The following is an 8,037-nucleotide window of genomic DNA, read 5'->3' as shown; positions in this document are numbered from 1 at the left end:
AGTTTAGACAAGAAGAAGAGAGACATAAAATAACAGGAATGATAAGATAAAGTAAATGATTTTTGTTTGTTTTCCTAAATAATAGAAGAAACATGGGTTTGTTTGGAAACTGCAGGAAAGGAACCAGTAAATAAGGAGAGATTATGACTAGAAAGAGAGCATAGGGATGGTGATGAGTCAGCCTTCTGAAGAAAAGATCTTTAGTAGAGTGGACATACTGAAGCAAAAAAATTGAGTGATGTGAAATGAGAAAGTGAGGAGGAGGAGTGCTTGGCGAATAGCCTCAGTTTTCAAAAATGAAATATGAGGTGAGTTGCAATATGAGAAAGTGATTGGAGGGTAGCATGGAACTAGTGGTATTGGTGCTAAATGTTTTCAATCAATTCTCCATAAACTACCCAATAGATTTCCATTTAATCTACATTATAAGTCTCCATCACTTTCTTAAGTTTAGACAATTAACTAAACAATTTGAGAGAAGCATGTTCATAATGAAAATGTAACAATCAACAAAAATCAAGTCTTGATTTGTAGTATTTACTAATATCTGAGGTATAAATGCTCAAACTGAAAATTTAATAATTGATTGCCATAAACGGGAACAATCCCATTCTAGCACCCTTCTGCTTAAGAAGAGAGAGAGAAAAATTAGAATTGTAGCTGAGAGGGGTTAGTATTCCATTAGGGAGATACAAAAAGATAGCTCTCCTGCAATGGGGCTCACTTGATACTATAACAATATGTTTTTGTATATACAACTTCTCTTGTCTTTAAGACTCTTTTGCTGTATCTACTGAGTTTAGTGAGATGTCTTTTCATCCCAATAAGCTTTGTCATTTAATAAAAGCTGTCTTTTTATCTACTACCTAATAATCCACTGAACATTAAATATAAAAAATAAAGTTAGGATAGTGTCCTCTCTCATTATGATTTCAATCTGATCTCTGAAAATTTAAAGTGAGAAAAACAAGAACAATATTAATCAATCAATCAATATGTATTGATCACCTATTATATTCCAGGCAGGACAGCTAGATGTCACAGTGGATAAAGTCATAGATCTGGAGACCTGGAATCAGGATGACCTGAGTTCAAATCCAGATCCCAGCACTTATTGTGTGACTCTAAATTAAGTCATTTAACTTTCTTTGTTTCAATTTTCTCATCTCCAAGAAATGAGCTGGAGAAGGAAATGACAAACCACTTCAGTATCTTTGCCAAGAAAATCCATATCTAGAATCAGATATAACTGAAATGACTGTACAACAACAAATATGCTAGGATGTTGTGCAAAGTGCTAGAATAGAAAAAGAAATAAAACAAATAAATAAGTATTTGACCCCAGGAGCTTATAATTTAATCTCTTTCATTGTCTATCTCTCCATTCATGTATCTGTATTATGTAACCTATATCAAACACTGTGTCTCTATCTATCTATCCATGTGTATATATGTCACACACACACACACATTGTGTGACTTCCTGGTGGGGGGGGGGATCAGTGGAGATGTTTGCCTTTTCACTCATAGAAAGTCTTTGTCTTTGTTGATGGTTCCTTCAGATGGAACCAAAAAGCAGAGTAGCCCAAAGATAGCAAAATCCTCCTCTGCTATATTAACTATGTTCTCATATGACTTGTATTTGACCAACCAAGAAACAATGTCTGAGGAAGCAGAAATCATATTCACAGAAAAATGCTATCACTTGTCACAGAATGCATCAGCAAATTTTACATATAGCCAATATTATTTGGTAGTTAACTACCATATTTACTCAGTACCAATTTTTAGAATAGATGTGACACAGAAAATAACTTTTCTGACTTAAATAATGCCAGGTACATTATTTTCAAATTGAATTGAACAAGTATACTCTTGAGATTTGTAATACTCCTTTCCCCTTCTCTGCTTTTTCTTTCCCCCTACCTTTAATGAAAAAGAACTATAGAAAGCCCATGAATTTTACTACTCTACATTTTATTCCAGAACAGTGCTGCAAATGAATGTATTCTGACAGCTGGAATTTGAATATTGAATTACTCAACTCAATTTTTTTTATGAGTACCTCTGTCCCTGTCATTGAACCTATATGTGCTCACCAACTGAATGAGTTCTTGGATTCTCCCTATGCATGAATGGTTAAAGGAGTGATTAGGGAGAAATAAAGAGGTTTTTATGAATGAAGACACAATTTGCAAAGAAACGTGGGTGGGTATGCTACACCTCCCTCTTCCCTTGTTTAATATTCTGACTTGTCACCTTGCCTGCAAGCTGTTGGATAAAGCCTCAGAGGCCACAGATGCACCTTTTACAAATCACACCAGATTGCAGTTCTCTAAAGGGAATTTCAGAGAGTTGAACAAAAAAAAAAAAGAAAGAAAGAAAGAAAGAAAAAGGCATTTTAACAAGAAAACCTGGACAAAAAAGCTTGTTTGATGATTAGATATAAAGAAAAAAAGACACTGGGAACTGAAGGTGAGGGAAAAAGGAAGCCAATTAAGTAAAGCAAAGCATGTTTTCATTGGGAAAGAATCTTTTTTTATTTCACAAGCTTGGTTCTACAAAGTCCTATAAAGAACTACTGACCAAGAGGGTCAGTACTTAAGAATGGTCTACTTCTGCAGTCTATGGAAACCACAATGGGACTTGTATCATGCACAAAGTTTTACCAGATACACTTCTTTGAAATCCTTTGAGAAAATAGGATTCATGGACTAGCATAGTTTCTTTTCTGTTAAACACGGAGGGTAGGATTACTTTGTAAGTTATGGAATCTTCAGGACATTGACTTAATCTGATTATCTCTTTGCATGGTATTTTGGTTCAGTAAGCTTTCTGCTTGTAAAATGTTTATCTGATACACAGTTATAAGGGATCCCAGAAGCTGTGTGATCATAGCCAAAATAAATGCACCTTAGAGATCATAAATGCCAATTTTATACTATGAATAAGAAAACTGAGGCTGAGGAATATTAGATTACATAAGTCGGAGGTTATAAAAATATAAACATCATAAGTGGTATTTGAACCCTAGTCCAAAGACATTGCTGTTTCCAGTAAGTCACCCTGAAACCCATTACTTTTTACATTACCTAAAAAGAAAAATGGTATAAAATTTAATTTAAATTGAGACTTATGGTGCTTGGATATTAATTTTGAAATTATTAATATGGTTGTTTTATCAGACTCTATGAGAAAGGACATTGATTCTTATATAACTCTGCATGATCTAGAAGACTTGACCTGAAAAGGTCACACCTTCCAGGATAGAAATAATTAGCTGTAATCTAAATAGGTAATTAAGATTTCTATGTGCTATTATTTTAATTTAAAGGAGTATGTTTTAAAGATGAAGAAACCTGGTCAAGCATTTCTGCAGCCTTGCTTTGAGTTATAAAGTCTATCACACAATAGAAAAATCCACCCACTGAGTGGAAACAACAAGTTTTATTCTAAAGGTTCTACATGCGTGGCATATTATGTAATGGACAGCTCTTCAGAATAATCTAATGAAAGAAGAACTCTTTTCCATGCTAATAAACTTCAGATTCTGCTTGTTTCAAGAAAATGAATTCAGGCTTTGAACTGCTGAGGTCCACATAAATTCAGGTTATCCATACAGCCGTGCGGAAAATCTCCAAGATGAGTTCTTTATTAATAGCAAGAATGAGTGAGTCAGTCAGCTCGTTTAATGATCTGGCCCATAATTTGAATACATTGAAAGTTGCCTGTAAGCACCTCTGGGAGCCCAGATCAAGCGTGACCTTGACTTGTGGTACTTTGAATTAAATCCTTGTGTGATATTTCCCACACTTGGTTTGTTGTTGTCAGAAGGCCAGCAAATAGGCTCCTCAAACATTTCATAACATTTATTCATTATAAAATATCAGAGGTATTGGTTCTAATTTTTAATGGAAAACTGCCCCTCCAATCTATCTGTCTTCAGTGCCAAAACTTGTGCAAAAGAACTAGTGTTTCTAATGAAGTATTTCCCACTCCAACCCCAGTATCTTTTTGGTGACATTCCTATAATCTATTTTGTAATGAGTATTGAAGAAGGCTCCTTCAGGAGCTTTTCTGTTTGTTCCTTTATAGTTGCTAGTTATGGCAGCTACACCCAAAGAAAGAACACTAGGAAATGAATGTAAACTGCTTGCATTTTTGTTCTTCTTCCCGGGTTATTTATACCTTCTAAATCCAATTCTCCATGAGCAACAAGAAAACTGTTCGGTTCTGCACACATATATTATATCCAAGATCCACTGCAATCTATTTAACATGTATAGGATGGCTTGCCATCTTTAGGGAGAGGGCGGAGGGAGGGAGGGGAAAAATCGTAACAGAAGTTGAGTGCAAGGGATGATGTTGTAAAAAACTACCCTGGCATAGGTTCTGTCAATAAAAAGTTGTTAAAAAATAAATAAATAAAAAAGAAAAAATATATAGTTGCTAGTTATGGAGCTTGCTTGGACATAGACTTGACTGTAGGAGATTCAAACCCAGAACATACTGGGTTAGCAACCTCTGCTGGGTCTAACTTAGTTTTGCCCTTGATTCCCTCCTGCTGTACTCCCAGACCAATTAAAAACCTCCCCTTTCTTGGCTTGATTTATAGATTTGAAATCTGTTTTTCCTGTCAAAGATTACTACTGTATCCTCAAATGTAATGGGCTGAAGTCCCTTTCAGTTTTAAATATGACTTTTTTAACCTATGATTTTCTGCATTGATGATATGGATTTCAGTATCTTCTAGATACAAATTGCTTGACATACAAACAATACTTTCTCTGGAAATACAGCAAATAGAAAACAAGTAGAAACAAGAAACATCAGTTTTGATGCTTTTTTGATGAACTTGAAAAATTAGAATGTTACATGTTTAATTAGGTGATCATAATTAGCTAGTTTTTTTTGTCAGTTTAAAAACTCATTATATCCAGTTGTTGATATTTTCCCCTCCTCATTCCTGCTAGCTTGCATCTTACATACCTTATAAGTTATCCTTTTGTTTTTTTTTTATTTTAGCAGACTGCTCCTGCAGACCTCTACATATAGAAATTCTCTGCATAGAAATTCATTATATTAATGCAGATCTATAACTCTTAAGCAGTATCTTCTTTCCTTCCTTCTTTCTTTTTTCTTTCCTCTCTTCCTTCTTTTTTCTCTTTTCCTTTCTCTTTCCTTTCCTTTCCTTTTACCTTTTCTTCGCTTCCCTTTTCTTTCCCTCAATGGAACCCATTTATCTATATCATAGAAAAACAACTCAGACAATGTCTACATGGGAAACTAAATTAAACAATACAGAGTGAAGGAACCTCTCCTCTCAGGAGTGATATTATGCAGTTCAACCAAGAGAGTTCTAAATCTCTTTCAAGGGAAACTCCCTGACATCTTTAGAATAGCAAGGTAGGAATAGGGACATGAATCAGACTTCCCGCTCTTTTTAAGTCTTCCCAATATCTTTCTCTTCAGGAACCTAAAATGAGAGTCATTTCTTCCATCTTCTCTCTTGAAGCTGGGAGGCAGAAGTGCCTGAAGTAACATGAGCCTTGAAGAGAACACAAGAAAATTCAAGAGCTAGTTCTTTTGTTCTCTTGCCAATTCTGCCTTACTACTCATGCAGGACAAGATATTCTTTTTTACCATAAAAAGAAAGTCCCATACCAATGGGTCCTGTGATAGGGGTTATATTCATTTTATGGATTAAAACTCTTTGTAGTCCCTTAAAAAGTTCATCTAGGAAAGTCTCAAACCATAATATATAGTATAAATATAAACCTCATGGCTTTATAATTTCCTGAGCCACTGAGACAGTAAACAACTTGTTCATGGTGATAAATGGGACTTGAATTTAGAACTTCCAAACTCATTTTTTGTTCATTGCAACATGTTCAATTGTTGTGCTGTGTCTGATTAGAAGTGTTATGTGAAAAGAAATCCACACAAATTATTAGTATATCTGTATATTACTAACAAACCCCAGCACCAAGAGATAAAAAGAGCAATTCCATTTAAACTAACTATATAAAATGAAATATTTGAGTGTTTACCTGTCAAGGCAAACCCAGGAACTATATGAATACAATTACAAAACAATATAAAGTCAGATCTAAATAACTGGAAAATATCAATTGTTCATGGGTAGGCTGAGCTAATACAACAAAAAAGATAATTCTACCAAAGTAGTCTACTTGTTCAGTGCCATGCCAATACATTGTTTTATAAAACTAGAAAAAATAATAACAAAATTCATTTGGGAGAAAGAAAGGTCAAGAATATCAAGGGAATTAATGAAAAAATATATATAAACAATGGTGACCTAGCAGTACTAGACCTTAAACTATATTATGAGATAGCATAATAATGGTGGAATAGTGCAATAAGTTTGATACACACACCACAATAATCAATACCTATAATAATCTAGTATTTTATAACCTCCCAAACTCTAGCTTCTGGGATAAGAACTCATTATTTGACAAAAAATTTTGGGAAAACTAGAAAATAATTTCAGAAACTTGGCATAGACCAACATTTCAGATCCCATATCAAAATAAGGTCAAATTGGGTACATGATTTAGGCACAAAGGATAATTCCATAAACAAATTATGAAAACAAGGGATAATTGATCTATCACATCTTTGGAGAAGGGAAGAATTTATGACCAAAGAAGAACTAGAGAAAATTATGAAATGCAAAATGGACAACTTTGATTACAATAAATTAAATAGTTTTTTCACAAATAAAACCAATAGAAACCAAATTAAAAGAGAAGTACAAAGCTGGGGGGAAAAAAAATTAAAGCCAGTATTTCTTGTAATGGTCCAGAATCCTGGAGAAATATACTTGAGGCAAGGATTCTTACAACTAGGTGTTAATTCAGTGGAATTGATCAAAACAATAGTTAACTAGTTTAGCATGGTGATTATGTAGTTTAGCATGGTGATTAATAGTTCTCTAGTTCAGTATGATTGATTTAATCTTACAACAAATAATGGTTACCTAGTGATATAATAATCAACTTATACTCAATATGATGAATGGATTTAATTATAATAGAATATTTAAGAGATCAAAGTCCGTCCTAAAGTAGGACTCGAACAAACTCAAAGACAAAGACCCTCATGGTGGCTGGCCTGTCCTCCTTCACTTTTCCACTGAGACCAAGGCCCATCTGAAGGTCCCCCAGAAAGCTAGCCCGACCTCAGGCGAAAGAGACAGATTGTGAAGGAGATAATAAAAACTTTGGACTTTATTCCTGATTATTCTCGTGGTGATTATTCTGCTGAAACCAAGGCTGAACCTAAAGCTAACCAGACCATCACAATTTCTGATAAAAGTCTTATTTCTAAAATATATAAAGTACTCAAATTTATAAGAATCTAAGTCATTCCTCAATTGATAAATGGTCAAAACATATGAACAGACAATTTTCAGAAGACAAGATTAAAGCCATCAGTGGTCATATCAAAAAATGCTTTAACTCACTATTTATTAAACAAATGCAAATTAAAACTGTGAGGTGCTGCCTCACATCTCTCAAACTGGCTAAGATGAAAGGAAAAGATGATAAATGTGGGAGGGGATGTGGAGAAAACTGAGACACAAATGTATTTTTGGCAGAATTGTAAATTTAAATAACCATTATGGAGAGCTATTTGTAACTGTGTCCAAAGGGTTATAAAACTATGCATACCCTTTGATCCTGCAGTGCCACTGCTGGGTCTGTATCCCAAGGAAATCATAAAGGAGGGAAAAGGACCCATATGTGTAAAAATGTTTATAGCAGCTCTTTTTGTGTTTCAAACATTTGAAAAAATGAGTAGATGCTCATCAATTGGGGAATGGCTGAATGAATTCAGTTGGCTAAATTACATGAAGGTAATAGAATTGTTCTATAAAATGATGAATATAGAAAATGTTTTGTAAAAATGTTGAACAAGCTGATTTTAGAAAGGCCTGGGACGATTATTTAAACTTATGCTGAGTGAAATAAGCAGAACCAGGAATATATTGTACACAATAACGGCAAGAAT

Source organism: Sarcophilus harrisii, chromosome 1 (assembly GCF_902635505.1).
Source record: "Sarcophilus harrisii chromosome 1, mSarHar1.11, whole genome shotgun sequence".
Lineage (NCBI taxonomy): Eukaryota > Metazoa > Chordata > Mammalia > Dasyuromorphia > Dasyuridae > Sarcophilus > Sarcophilus harrisii.
The sequence above is the reverse complement of the archived record's forward strand: the minus strand, read 5'-3'. Positions refer to the sequence as shown.